Source organism: Miscanthus floridulus, chromosome 15 (assembly GCF_019320115.1).
Source record: "Miscanthus floridulus cultivar M001 chromosome 15, ASM1932011v1, whole genome shotgun sequence".
Classification (NCBI taxonomy): Eukaryota; Viridiplantae; Streptophyta; class Magnoliopsida; order Poales; family Poaceae; genus Miscanthus; species Miscanthus floridulus.
The window spans coordinates 10,706,539-10,721,293 of NC_089594.1; the positions used below are offsets into that span (position 1 = coordinate 10,706,539).

The following is a 14,755-nucleotide window of genomic DNA, read 5'->3' on the forward strand; positions in this document are numbered from 1 at the left end:
AGCTGTTCACACACACAACACTCGCATACATGACTACTTGAGCACATGAGAAGCTAGCTATGTAGCACTGCAGGCCACACATACATATAGCCATGTATATGCGCACGTGTACACAGTGCACACGGTTACATACATAATACTGTATAATAATATTATATAGATACTGCATGCTGCTCCTCCTGTTACCACAACTTTATTTTATTTTCCTGGCTTGCTAGCTTCATCACGTGCACCGGTACTTACGTGGTAGCTTTGATCATTTAGATGACCCTGCATGCGCCAATGATTTGAGAAAATTAAAAACATATATGAGATGTACAAGATTATTGATGAAAGAGATGGATTACGATGATAGATAGCAAGATTAGTACGTACTTGTTGCAGTCGGTGGACATGCTGATGGGGAAGCTGATGGGGAAAGGCACGGAGACGCCGCACTTGCCGGGGATGGTGGCGACGGTGCCCATGTTGACGCTCTTGACGCTGTTGGCGAGGCTCTTGAGGCAGCGGCAGCACGCCGCCTGGCGGTCCGCGCGCGCTGGTACGCGCCTGGTTGTTGCGACTGCGCACGCCGCTGCAGCACGTGGAAGGGACGCGCTGGCCCTCCCCGTCGCGTACGGGATGCACGGAGCCAACGCCATTCCCACCTCCCGCACGTGATCGCCGCCGACGCGGACGACGCCAGCAGCGCCACCACCACGGCCAGTGCCACCACCGTCTTCCTGCTGCTGCTGTTCAGCACAGCCATCGTCGTCGTCGAGAGAGAGTCCGAGACGTGTGTACCATCCAAGGGTATCCGCTGATAACACATCTTAACAGGGGCGGACACAGCGGGGGGGGGGGGGGGGGGGGGGGGGGGGGGGGGGGGGGTGCTCAAGCCCCCCTACCTAGATCGGAGCAGTAGAACTCCTGTGGAGTCCTCATGAATTTTTAGGCAAAGTTCTATAGTGTAGGGGGCTCAGACTTAAGATCGAACAACAGTGTTGTTCAGTCCCCTGAAATATTTACTGGGTCCGCCGCTGCATCTTAAGTGTGTTATAAGTGTGTGTCTATATATATATATATATATATATATATATATATATATATATATATATATATATATATATATGAGCCCTTTTACAATGGTAGGAAATGGGAAATGCTTCCTGACGTTTCATGATGCCTACCCAAAATAGCTATTTTTTGTTGATTTTATTCGTCTAAGGGCATTATGGTCATTTCACACATCTCACTTCCGACCCCGCAGCCCCCAGACTCCAATCCCGCACGGCCTCGCTGTATCCCCCACCCCACCCCACGCCGAACTCCCCAATCCCGCACGCATCTCCCCCTCTAGGTGCCCTCGCACAGCGTCGCGCCGGCGGCCCTGCCCCGCCGCCGCCCCCGCCCCCAGCGCGAGGCTCGTGGTAGTCGCCTCCGTCGCCGGTGGCCCTGCCCCGCCGCCGCACCCGCCCCCAGTGCGAGGGTGGCGGTGGTCGCCTCTGTCACCGCGTTCCTCGAGTCTGACGGGTTCCCGCGCACCCTGGTCGCCGGCCTCGAGGTACCCACTCCCCTGTACACTTTTGGTGTTGTCGTTTTGGTGCGCTCTCGCTGAGGCGCCGGATTGGGGAATTTCTTGTTTTTTCATCTGTACTGAATTATCACATGTTATTTGCAGCTGTGTAATCCTTAATTTGTCTTGTGATTTGATATCTTCTATGAATTCATCTTCCATCACTAGTTACTGCCTAAGACTTATGGATGCCTTAAATATTCAAACCATCGAGTTGTACCGGTGCTTTCTGTGAATACACTTCCATCGCTTAGGTGTTTGTATTGTATATAAAAATGTGTTTAGACTCTGTAAATTGACCAAAAATCAGGTTAAATATATGAGTTCAGTGACAAGTCATGTAAATTCCTATTGACAATATATTGAAAGAGAAGTTTATGTTCAAATATACATCCTAGAGAAATTGTGCCATGTGAAAATTGACACACAGTATCACATTAATGCATTTTTTCTTGCATATATCCTTCCATGCTAGCATTGTGCGTAGAGGGTTTTATCTATTTTTCTAGGTTTTTAGTGAAGTTTCAAATCCATGTTCTTGTTTCAAATGGTGGCAATTATTTTGCACAATACACGTATGGTATGTTTGGGTGAGCTCCGGTGGATCTGGGTGTCTCTAGCTCCATTTTTTCATGGAGCTTGAGCTGTGGGATAGATTGGGGTATTTGGGTGAGTCACCTGCTTCCTGAGTTAGATTAGCTAATGTTAAATGCTTAAACCACTTTATTTCAGCCTGCAAACTCCATAGCCTGAGAATTCTAGACCTGGCGCTCTCCCAGATAGGGCTTCACTTGAAAATGATGCATTGTATTGTTGATATTATTCTTTCTGGACATGCTTTATTTCATTTCAAAAGAATGGTTGCCCTTTTATCTTAGTGTACTATCTTTGAGCTGTGCTTTGTTATTCCATTGTTTATCTACTTGCTAACATCTGTAGTCCTGAATACTTTTTGACATTGCCATATGGATCGGATGCTTGCTGATGCTAGTTATAATTTTTTTTCCAGTACTTTGTTTGCTATATTTAGGCACTTCACCATCAGCGCTACTAGGTAGAGCAACTGAATGACTTGTATGTGAAAATGTAGCATGAAATAGTGCCTTTAAAGAACTATTCCTTCAGACTTTTATCAAATGTTGCTGATTGATACAGGAGGAAATGTTGGGTCTTGATTCTTTGCTAGAGTACAATAAAATTGTTAGGAAGATATTTGGTAGTGAAACAGAAGGATATCTGTTTTATAACAAATACGCTAAGGGGAAAGGATTTAGTGTTAGGAAAAGCTATTGTGAGTGGGGCAACGGCCACAATGAAAGGACCATTCGGAAGTTTGTTTGCAGTTGTGAAGGTTTCCGCGAAGAGAAGAAGCTGAAGAGGGAGATTAAGAAGCGGAAGCCACGGAATATTACTCGTGTTGGATGTCCTGCTAAATTTGTGATTGCATGGGATCAGAACACAGGGCAGTGGTATGTGAAGGATTTCATCTATGAACACAACCATCCAATGGCGGAACGAGACCTTGCTTGTCTTCTGCGTTCACATAGAAGAATCAGCGATGAGCAAAAAACTGATATTATGGCGATGCAGATTTCTAGGATTTGCAAACACCAGATAATGGATATTATGGAAATGCAGTACGATGGGTATGATAAGGTTGGATTTACAACAAGGGACTTGTATAATTTCTGCCATCGCAATAAGGTGGAGATAGTTGCTGCTGGTGATACTCAAACAGTCATCAGTTACCTGACAGAGTGCAGACATAGGGATCCTGATTTCTTCTTTGACTACAAGACTGATGGGAAAGGGCACCTCAAGGGACTGCTCTGGTGTGATAGTCAATGCCGGCTTGATTATGCAGCATTTGGTGATGTCATCGTATTTGATAGCAAGTACAAAATGAATCGGCACAACCTGCCCCTTGTTCCTTTTGTTGGGGTGAATCACCATGGCAGCATAGTTCTTTTTGCATGTGGAATTATTTTCTAGGAGACAATTGAGTCATATGTGTGGATTCTTCACACATTCTCTGATGCCATGGTTCAGAAGCATCCGGTTTCCGTGATCACTGATGGAGATCTTGCTATGCAGAGAGCAATCGGGCTGGTGTGGCCGAATTCATCGCATAGGCTATGCATATGGCATATTGAGCAGAATATTATGCGTAATCTTCACGATGATGGTGTGAAGGTTGATTTTAGGTATTTCCTTTATGATTGTTGCTCCATAGAAGAGATTGAGAGAAAATGGCTGGAATTCTTGGATAAGCATAACGTTACAGATAAGGAGTCGTGGCTGTATCAGATGTATGAGAGGAGGGAAATCTGGTGTGCTGCGTACCATGCTGATAAGTGCTATTTAGGACTGAGGAGCAACCAGCGGAGTGAGAGCCTAAACTCTAGGCTTTAGGTAAATCTAGATCATAAAATGACCTTGTTCGAGCTGGTTGAGCACTTTGACCATAGCCTTTCGTGGCTGCGCAGTAATGAAGTGACTCTGGACTTTGAAGCATCGAATTCTTTGCCATGCTTAGAACCAGATGCTTCAATTATTGAGAAAGAGGTTGTGAAATCGTTCACACCAAGAATTTTTGCCACAGTGCAGTTCAGCATAAAAGCAGCCAAAAAGTGTTTTGCGAGAGAGATTCTAGATGACTATGATTCGATTAAGTATATTATTGGCAGGGAGGATAAAGGAGACAGAGAATACCATGTGGAATGTGAGATATGTGTTGATGAAGGCAATTTAAAGGGAATTTCTTGTTCTTGTCTTAAGTTATAGTCCCTTGGAACCCCTGCTCACACATCTTCTTTGTATTGGGATATCGCAAAGAACGCGAGCTTCCAGGCTGCTGTAATGACTTGGTCCAGGAATCTGCTGGAGAACAGTGACTTAAAGAGCATAACCTAAGTATAGAAGAAAAATCAGCAATAGGAACAAACTTGGAAGAAATCTATAAGTTTATCATTCAATTCTCAAAATTAGTTGAGAAAGTGATAAATAACAATCACGCAAAGAATGTCTGTCATAAGTAAATTTTCAATGTATTCGCACCTGCTCTTGTTTGTAATGTTTATGAACCACTCTTTATGATTTATGAATCAAATACCAATTAGACATTTAAAAAAAACATGCAGATTGTTGTGCAAGACACCAATTTATCTTTATTTTCTTTTGTGCTCTGTGCGGTCACGTTTCTGTGAGAAAAGATCCAAGCAGGACAGAAAGAAATGAACATGGAGGGATTTTTAGAACAGGAGCTTACTTGTATGTTTACCAGGAAAGTGAACATTCCCTTATCAGCAGCAACCTACATTAGTAAAGGTTCAGTTGAAATCATCATGTAGCAGAAGCACTATATTAGTTAGGAGCAGGAACACTAATCTAAATCCATATGCAACAATGGTATTTTATTTGAAAGGAAAGTTTTGTTTGAACCAACAGTCCTCCGAGACAATGGTATTCTACTATTCCAAGTTTGCATTGCGGTTACAGAAAAAGTGGGCTAAGATAGGAATGTGCCATTAAGCAACCATGACAGGTTTTCTGACCTGAGCCGCAGATCCTTTTCACCTAGCAACGTGATCCATACGCTTGGTGTCCTTAAAGCAGTCAATCGCTACGAGCTCCATAAGATACTTCCCTGCTGGTACCTACAAGTCAAATGACAAAATACTAAACACTTGATTGCCTGCTAGGCTAAATAAATAAATAAACCAACTGTGTTACTTGATCGCCTGGACCTTTGATTTGTCATGTGGAAAGGTCTTGCTACGAACTTTAAAGATTTTGCTATCAGGTACTGCCCAACAGTTTCGACTTTTCTCATTATTTGTATCCTCACGAATAATGCCCGAAAACCAAGACAAATCTATTGGGTCTGAAGGACAACCAAATAGAATGGCAAAGGGGTCAGATTAAGACATAACTGGGCAACCTATAAAGTCATTAATCAAACTAAAAGAATGGAAATTTGAAAAAAAAAAATAACCTGAGCTCTTAGCATCACTGTCATGAATTGCAATGAAACTGTGAAGTGATGAACAACAAAACTTTTGGCAAAGTACAAAAGTAGGGTGAATGTTTTTAGGACGTGACTGTAAAACAGGTATTCACCTCCAAATCAGCTTCAGGGACTTGATAGTCATCGTCATCTTCCGACTCTTCATCTACCATATCCAAATGTTTGCTATCAGTTTGTTTGGTCTTCAAGTCAGGTTCTCGAAGGTCCAAATAACACAACTAAAATATTTTACGCTTCTGCACTTAGCTTCACACTAGTGAAAATAACATCAGTTTCGAAAGTACAGACCAACAATTTTGTACTGAAATTTCAGAATGCATACAGGCAATAGGCAACACGAATTGGCAAATTCAGAGACAAATGAACACACTACTCCCTGTATGTATTACTTCCGGTATCATTTTTCTGATATATAGTTGTTCTATATATAAAGCAAACACAGGGAATAGAATAAGCACAATTGGTCGTGTTCAGAATGGCAGCAAAGGCAACTACTACTATCTGAACAAAAATAGATAAGAGGCAACATGCTAATTATCTAGTGGAAATGCAGGCTATTTATCTGAACTACTATTTTTGGTCAGGTACACATTATCACATACACAACTCAAGCTTTTTCTCAGCAAAGATTATATTGTCCATCACCAGAATGTTTAGAGAGCAGCTCAATTTATCATATACACAATTCACAAGAAGCTTAATAAGAACAAAGCTAAGAACAGAGTAATCTTGTTTAGAACTAAGTTCAAATAAAGTTCAGAGCTAAGTTTAGGGATCAATAAGTTTCTGAATGTCACTGTTCACATATCTATTAGTCTGAGTGTGCTATAGTCAAGTATGGATGCATTGATTTTAAGGAGACAATAGGGGCAACCTTCAGATAGAGTAACCTTCCTTGCCTCTGCGGCTCCATGAGCAAGGGAAGGACGACGAGAGGCTGAAGAACTCCACGGCAACATCTTGATGACCCGCACAGCCACGCCGTTAGCCCACCCGTGGCCACTCGCACCACCGCCGCAGCCTTTGTCTCCTGCACGGCGGGTCCGTCACGGACGAGGCGGAGGGAGCCATGGATGCCGGCGCGGACGAAGCAGAGGGACACTACGGCACCTGGGAGCACGCGACGGGACCCTCCCGACAGCGGGGACGGCCGCCTCCGCTGTGACCGGGAGCGCAATCCTGGTTCAACTCCTTGGGACGGCCATCACCACTGTGACCGGAAGCGCAGTCGCTGCCGCGGCCTCCATGTGCTCGGTTGGGGAGCTGAGGGCTGGTGAGGAGGGGTCGGTCCCGGATCTCTCAGGAGACGACGCAGGAACGGCGCAGCGAGTCGAGATCCTCTCGCGGACGGATGGCGGACAGCAGCAGCGAATGAACCCTAAAAAGACAAAAATATTCATCTAACTGTAGTACTTAAATCATACATCCCAACTATACTACTCAAAATATTATTTTTATAATTATGGATTTACCGTTTTACCCTTGATTAAAAAAATAACTACGAAAAAATGAATTGTCACTCTTTTATTTGAAGTCATAATCCTCTCAACTTTGGAGGCGTTACGGCGCATATGGGTCAACCGACCATAGACACATCCAACGCCTCCCTCATTGATGCCTCTCAACGCTTTCTCTCATATGGGCCCATCAATCATTGACATAGCTAACGCTTCCTGACGCCTCCCCAACCATAGTAAAAAAGTTCATATATATATATATATATATATATATATATATATATATATATATATATATATATATATATATATATATATATATATAACTTTACAAAAAAATTCTTTCTTTTGTTATTCGAGTTGAAGAAGTATTAGAATTTTATAACTACCCAAAAACGACCAATCTTTTCATTGGCATAGCTTATTTGTTTAATAGTTATTTGTTTTTGTTATAGAAAAATATATTAATTCATTAAATTAATTCCACTTTTTTTGAGGTTGATAGTTTATTTGTTGGGAAAGAGTCGATCCTTCTCATTTCAGGATTGATCACCTTGAATTCTCTGTTGAGAATGGAAATTCAAAAATAAAAATAAATAAGTCTATATATATATATATATATATATATATATATATATATATATATATATATATATATATATATATATATATATATAATTTAATAAACTGCTGTAAGGTTCTCTATGGCAGGGGGTTTGGGCTTCTCAAAAAAACTGTAAAGCCAAAAGAAGTCACGTTTTGATGCCTTCGGTTTTTGAGACAAATGGCCTGCGCTTCACTGTTGTTTTTGAATTGTTTTGGTCTTCAGAAGCCGTTCTCGTCTGCACGTTTGGCAGGGCTTTTGATGCCAATAGAAAAGTCCCAACAAAAACTTTGTCAAAAAACATCAAAAAACTTTGTCATCAGCAGTGGCGAACCCAGAGCCCAGCGACCCGGGTGCCCGCTCGGGCTCCAACAGCGAGCACACGCTGAGTCCTTCGTGGAAGACAGACGATTAGTTTATACTGATTTTTTAGACTTAGAGGGAAACTATATGGAGTTATATTCATTCATAAGAAGTACTGTTTAGCCATCTTGGACAGGTAACGATGTGTACATGTGTGGCATGTTCTGCGATTCCCTGAAGAAGCGGTACCTTAACAGTGAGTGGAGATTCGAGGATATATACAGATGATATATACATAGTACGTTTCAATTATATTTAATTTCCTACTATTTAACATTGAATTATTGTCAGCGGATGTATGTACACCTCCGGATGTAGCAGTCAGGATATTTATTTCACTATACTTATTTCTAAAAAAATATATAGTTACCATCGTGAGTCGTCGATCGATGATGTCCTTCACAGTTCCGACCGTGGATTCGGCGGTAGGAATAAAATTGGCTTTGTAGTGAGCTGTTTGGTTGATGGTTTCTGTAACTGATAAGTCGGCTGAAGCTGATTTGTTGTGAAAGCAAAACATTGTTACATGGCTGATAAGCTCCTGCTTTACTACTCAAACTTACTCATGAAATTTGAATAAAAAAAAAGAAAAAGAAAAAAAATCTATGTGCATGTGCGTTTTTGTTGACCAAACAAGGAAGGAGCGGGTTTGTTTTCTCTCTACCTGATCATCATGTCCGTGCAAACTAGGAAGGAGGGGACAAAAATATTTATTGCTTCAGTGATGCTGAGATTCTAGGTTTTTTTTATTTAGGTTATTTTGTTTTTTTCTAAAAAAATTGAGGGCTATAATTTCTTTAAGATATTACCTCTTAGATGGTAGTAAGGGAGTACCATAGCAATACCGTATCTTACTATGAATCCTGCCTCCAAAAGCTGGCCAGCCAGCGTGCCACGTCGTCTGCTTTTTCCGGCCGTTCGATCGGACGCGTAGACGGCCCAGATCGGGCGAGCAGCGGTCATTTTGCGAAAAAACCCTTCTGTTTTTCGAAAATCAACCCGCGCTCCAGAGATCCTCTCAGTATATTTTTCAAAAAACACCTCAGATTATTTCGAAATCAACCTCCGCCCCTCCCTGCCCTCTCCTCCCTATGCAGCCTCCACACGGTCATCGCTCGAGCAAGGAAGTTGCGTGCCCTCGCTGCGCAGTGCAGGGCACAGAGGCACGCGAGATCCGAAGGCGCGCAGATCAGGCAAACCTTATCAGGCCCGACGGTGGTCATGGTCGACGGAGGAGGAGGAGGCGCTGGCTCCTCCCTGTCCTCTCCTCCCCGCACCGCCTCCATGCCGGCACGAGCACTGTCGTCGCTTGAGCATGGGAAGCCGGACGACCTCTAGGGCGTGGGAGAGCAAGTGGACCCCTTACCTATGGTCGTGCATGGCTACCAGCTTACCGCCTCCTCCACGAGCGCATCCACAGATGCGTCGACCTCCTCCATACAACGCGTCAGGGAGCAGTCTCTTTTGCTTCGGCGAGGGCAGTGGGATCTATGGCCGGAATCCACAGTGGCACTTGGGTCCTCCACGTGGCGATGGAGCTTGACATCTCAGCGACGAAGCGGTCCAGGTGAGTTGCGCTGCAATTTTTTTTATCTATCTTCACTTCTCTTTCTTACAGTCTCTCAGATCTGGTGCCACTGATGAAGGTTACAGAAGAGCATGGCCAAACAGCAGGAGGCATTGGGTCTCTGTCCCCCAGCTGCTGCCACCGTTTGTCATCGATCTGCACTAGGCTGCCGACACCGCCCCCTACAATCCCTACCAGCCATCAAGGTGAGGCCTTCCTCTCCCTCACTCCGATTTGTATACAGCCTAGGATAATGCAATGTTGGAGATTAGCTATTGTTACCTACAGTACTGCTAAAGATGAGAAATTGTTTTGTTTGTTAGTCTATGCCATATATTTAAGCATAGTTGTGATTGGAGATGCTTTGTGTATTTCACTGCTAAGGTATTGTCTTGCATGGCTTGAAATACTCTAAATTAACATATCAAATTTATGTAAAATACTATTTTGCATACCATGGTAGCAAACCCAATAATCTATTCTTACTTACATTGCCATGATTGAGTGTTTCAGAATACAGATGGCTGCTTAGTGAGATTGCTAGACTAAATGCAAATGTGGAGCAGTAGAGGAAGACAACATGCCAGTACAGAGTGTTCTTTCTCCTGAGTTCCACGGTCATATTTCTCATAAACAATGCACGGCATCCAAAATTTAAGATAAAGGGCATGATTTTTTAATTGATGTATATTATCATGTGCACAAAATCACTGCAGATCCTTGCCATTTTGGTAGCGATCTGCCAAGGTAGAAGTGGCGTGGTAGCAATCCCTGCTGAGCTCGCCTAGGCTGATGTGGGCTCGAAGGTCAGCTGTCTCTTCCTTGCTTGAAGTGCAGCAGCACCACTCTACCGACCTTGACGTTAGAACCATGCCAGAGAGAGAGAGAGGAAGCTCAGCGCTTGGTACCTGCCAGTGGCAACTATGCATATTACTTTTGTGACACAAAAAGTACCACTTTATTCTTTACATGGAACTTATCTACATTGCAGCAAGCAAATTTCATGGCACCGTAATTTTATATTTGTGAGATCTTGACGCCTCAAATCATGTAGTTTAAAGAACACTATAGAATTTCAAGGTAGTAGAGACAACATTTTCTGCTCAGTTTGAGTCAAATGTGATCGGAAAACAATTGCATTTCTCTCTTCCTCTACTCTCACTTACATCATGTCAGAGCTTAATGTATGCTACGAAGCAAAAACACTTTGCAATCTCAACCGAAAGCATATTTTTTAACAATAGAAGAATAAATAATCAAACATATTTACCCTTACACTATTGCTACGAACGTGCTTTCATTTCATTGCCCTCGCTGATACAAAAGTAATCAGACATCAAACAAAAAAAATTCTAAACGCTATAAATCCCACGTAGAATCATCACTGGCCAGCTCAACATGGCGCGGCAACGCCGCGCCCCAGGACTTCTAGTATATACATAAATGCAAACTCCCTGTCCTCTATGAACACACGTGCAACATCTTATTCTTACGGGACACTTACGAAAGATTAAATAGTCAGTTTGAAGATTAACAAAATCAGTATAGAAGTCATGTTGTTGACGGACAAATCACCTACACTTGTAGTATAGTTCCGCAAGTATAAATTATAGAGTATTTCTAGGCGAATGCAACAAGCAAAAGAATCTGGCCAGATGTGTATAAAGATGAGATTGGGAGGCTCTCTGCCGCCGAATATGCACATGTGCGTACCCTCGATTTTCTAAAAAAAATCCCTTAAAAAGATGTGACACCAGAAAGCATCCAATGGATAGCCCTACCGCTAGACCACGTGCCCATTCGCTGCTATTACTATGGAGCAACTATAACCACTACTACAGAAATGAGATCTAGTTCTGGTTGGAAACTAGTTCTACTCCTAGTTTCCCAACCGGGACTAGCAATCCGGGGTTAAAGGTGTTGTTCTTTAGTCCCGGTTTACCACAACCGGGACTAAAGATCCTCCCAGCTTTAAAAAAATAATGCCTCCCACCGCTGTGCCCTGTGAGATTCGAACCCAAGACCTCATGCACTGCCTCGCGCGTAGCTTACCACCCCACCTACACAATACATCTAACAATGGATGGGATGCTTTCCTTTTGAATTAACCCATCCGGGGACCTTTAGTCCCGGTTGGTGTTACCAACCGGGACTAAAGGGTCCTTTAGTCCGGGTTGATGTTACCAACCGAGACTAAAGGGTCTACATCACTGGTAGAGAACCGAGCTTTACTCTCGGTGGGGAACCCCCTCTAGTCCCGGTTCCCCACCCGGGAGCAAGCATCCGGGACTAAAGGGGGGGGGTCCTTTAGTCCCGGGTCAGGAACCGGGACTAAAGGAGGACCTTTAGTCCCGGTGGGTAACACCAACCGGGACTAAAGGTGCCTCCTGACATGCCACGATGGCCGGCACCTTTAGTCCCGGTTGGTAATACGAACCAGGACTAAAGGTTTTTTTCTTTTTTCTTTTCTTTTCATTTTTTTGTTTTCTTTTCAAAATAGGTTTTCGAAGTCGTATTGTACGCTGCTAATTATACATTTATACGCGCATATAGTATGTTTCGGTTCAAGCACAATGAACGTATTAAATCACACAATTCAAGCATAGAAATATATATATATATATATATATATATATATATATATATATATATATATATATATATATGCATGCATCATATATATATTTACATGCATGCATGCATATGTGTATTTTACATTATATTATTTCATGTGCATATATTACAAAAGATTGCATTATAGTTGTTGTGACATAACAAGTTTCTTCTCATCCTCTAGCTTGGCTTCAATGGCAGTGTTGGGTCGAAGTAGAACTCGCCCTTGGAATCGATGACCTGCTCATTAAAAAATCCGGCTATAGACTCTTGAATTGCTTTGATTTGGTCTTGCCGTATGACCTTTTCCTCCAACCATCGAGTCTACAGGTTTGAATTAAAGGAAAATAAATTAATATATGTACATATATATATATAAAGACATAGTAACACAATCAATAATAAAAATTAAATGAATATATAGTGTATTTTTAACGTACTTTGAGTCTCTCTGTAGGAGTTCTTTGGGAGAGCACCTTGATAAACTTGCAAACATAGTAACCACAGTAGTTGTTCCCCTGTTCCTGCCTCAGACACCACTTTACGAGAAAAAGATTTGTCATCCAATCTGGTGATCCGGTGAAAGCTATATGTTTAATTAATAAAGATGATGCGATTCAGGGGACTTACTTTCAATGGGATTACATTCAGTGGCGCTTTGCATTTTTTCATGTGTTGCTTCTCAATAAAGGTTTTCCAAACACTGCCCAATAAAAAATTTGCCACGTCATCAGATATAGTTAATCATCATGTTTGTGTGTATATATAGTTGCTAGAGATCCCGAAATTACCTCTGGATAATATCTATCATATCTTGGTAGTCTTGTTGTGGTTTTCTCATCGAGTCATAGATTATCAAGTGACTTTTCACCAGATCGATGTCCATCAATATCTAGTGATTGCTGCATGTGTTTATAGGATATAACGCATAACACTCATTAATTAACTAGAATCAACATATGAGCCATTAAGGCTATGATCGACATGATTAACACTCACTTGAAGTTATAGGGAAAGAGTATATCCTTCTTGTGGCGTTGGTTCACTAAGAAGTTCATGAGGTTACTCTCTGACTCAGACTTCCAATTAGTCATTGGAGTAATTGGGTCTTTGAATACTATATGGGGATCAACAAAACCAATTTCATTGCAGCCTTCCTTTCTGAGCTCTGTCATTGTAAATCTGCATATATATAGTACTTGTTAGGATAATTTATATGCATATACACACATATGATGAGTTTAATAATAGATCGAAAGAATTATTACTTACAGGCAATAGCAGCTAATGATAACTTTGTCCAGAGAGGTCAGGTGGCATAGTTGATGAAATTCTGCAAAGTCAACATACATAACATCATCGCCACGGAACCAATGTTCGTCTCTAATTCTGACACCAACGCAGAAGTCTCCACTGGTAGACGCCTGCATGTACCACTTGTTTAGCAGGTACATTTGCGTCCCCAGATCAGATAAGGCTTGAGGGTTGTATAGACTCTGGCCTAGTACAAATTTTTTCTTCCAAATATCAACCTCCGCCGCACTCTCAATGTTTCCATCACCAAACATCTGGTAAAGGTCGAGACCAGTCTCATCAAGAAATTCACCAAGGTGATCCAAATCGACATCCGGAGGTATGTTTGCCTGATGCATTAATCCTAAATTCGAACCATATTCATTACCAACAACTAGCGGGGGGATTGATTGGTGCGCTTGTTGTCCGAGTTGGGCAACTCCTTTCCCTGCCCGCTTCTTTTTCTGTGCCGCCTTAATTGACTTGGTGAGAGTGCGGTCATAGTCTGATAACGTTGATTTGGACGGCTTACGAGATTCCTGCTGTTGATGCTGGTAAGAAGTCACCTTTTTTCTTAAAATATCCGGAGCTACGAAGAAGTACGATTTCTCTAGGTTTCTCCTTGCTTCTTGATTCATTTTAAGTTTGTCATAGAATCTAGACATGTCTTTTTTATATGCATCAGTTCCTTCTTCCTTCTCTTCAGATATTATTTTGGGAATAACCCTTGGTTTCACGGTGGCTTTCTTTGCAGGCGGGGACTGGTTCTTCGTTTGAGGGGCTGGCCTCTTGCTAGGCTTCTTGGTAGGCGGGGGCGGGGGAGGCGTTGGAGACCTCCTTGGAGGTGTTGGCAGCGGCGTTGGAGACCTCCTTGGAGGTGTTGGCAGCGGTGTTGGAGACCTCCTTGGAGGTGGCGGCTGCGGCGTTGGAGACCTCCTTGGAGAGGGTGTGGATGCAGCCTCGTCTTCCAACACAATGTCATCGTACAGAGCACTATGATGATCTGGCGATTGAACAATTGGATTTAGGTTGGGGGAGGATCTGCTACAAAAAAAGGAATGACATATTATTATGAGCAGATTGTTAATTATTTAAGCCAATACAAATTAATGATGTAGTGTTTTCATCCGCACGTACCTATGGTGAGGTAGTTCAGAAGGAGGTGGAGCCGACATCCCTGGAATGATGATGTAGCGCTTGCGCCATAGAATGAATGTCTTCTCCGCTTCTCCTAGAGTCTTCTCGCCATCACCTCCAGGAATGTCAAGAGGCAAAT

At 42.6% G+C, this 14,755-nt stretch overlaps 2 pseudogenes; one reads left to right on the top strand and one right to left on the bottom strand.

The window, feature by feature from the left end:
• Positions 1 to 260: 260 nt before the first annotated feature.
• LOC136506987 (probable non-specific lipid-transfer protein 3) lies at positions 261 to 9,324 on the bottom strand (annotated as a pseudogene).
• Positions 3,062 to 3,951, top strand: LOC136508671 (protein FAR1-RELATED SEQUENCE 5-like; annotated as a pseudogene).
• Positions 9,325 to 14,755: the final 5,431 nt, after the last annotated feature.